A 621-nucleotide genomic window follows, 5' to 3' on the forward strand; every position below is an offset into this window, starting at 1 on the left:
GTGCACTAAGTGTTAGGCTGGAAAGGTTGTGGAGTGCTCTTGGGACACAGAACAGTGGCAGCTAACTCTCTCTAGGGGCAGGTTGGTGAAGTTCTTTAGAAGAAATGATACAGTTTTGAAAATAAGTAGGAATTAGCTAGAGTAGGGGTTCTTAACCTGTCATCCACTGATAGCCAAGGATAGGGTTCAATGTGTTTATGAATGTTAGATGGGAAAAAAATCCACCTTTATTTTCATTAATATTGAACTACAGTTTAGCATTTCCTTCTGTTACAAATGTAGAAAACTGGCCAGCTATGCTGCTGCCACTGTCACTATGGCCCATTACAAAGCTGCCAACTCTAAGTGTGAGCCGTTCCGGAGGTACTTGGAGAAGTCAGGTGTGCTGGACACGCTGACCAAGGTGTTGGTATGAAGAACCAGAGAAACCTAACAGTGCTTTGGATTTCTTAAAGCATCACTTAGGAGCTGCTACCCCAGAAAATCCAGAAATAGAGCTGCTTCACCTAGAACTGGTCAAAATGAAAGAGAAATATAAAGCTACTGTAGAAAAAAATAAAAAAACTGAAAGCACAGCTTGCTCAGTACGAACCACCTCAGGAGGAGAAGCGTGCTGAATAG

At 42.4% G+C, this 621-nt stretch overlaps 1 pseudogene; it reads left to right on the forward strand.

Annotated features, from left to right (window-relative positions):
- The first annotated feature begins 316 nt into the window (after positions 1 to 316).
- LOC108529162 (C-Myc-binding protein pseudogene) lies at positions 317 to 621 on the forward strand (annotated as a pseudogene).

The sequence above is a fragment of the Rhinopithecus bieti genome, unplaced genomic scaffold (assembly GCF_001698545.2).
Source record: "Rhinopithecus bieti isolate Rb0 unplaced genomic scaffold, ASM169854v2 scaffold_6506, whole genome shotgun sequence".
NCBI lineage: Eukaryota > Metazoa > Chordata > Mammalia > Primates > Cercopithecidae > Rhinopithecus > Rhinopithecus bieti.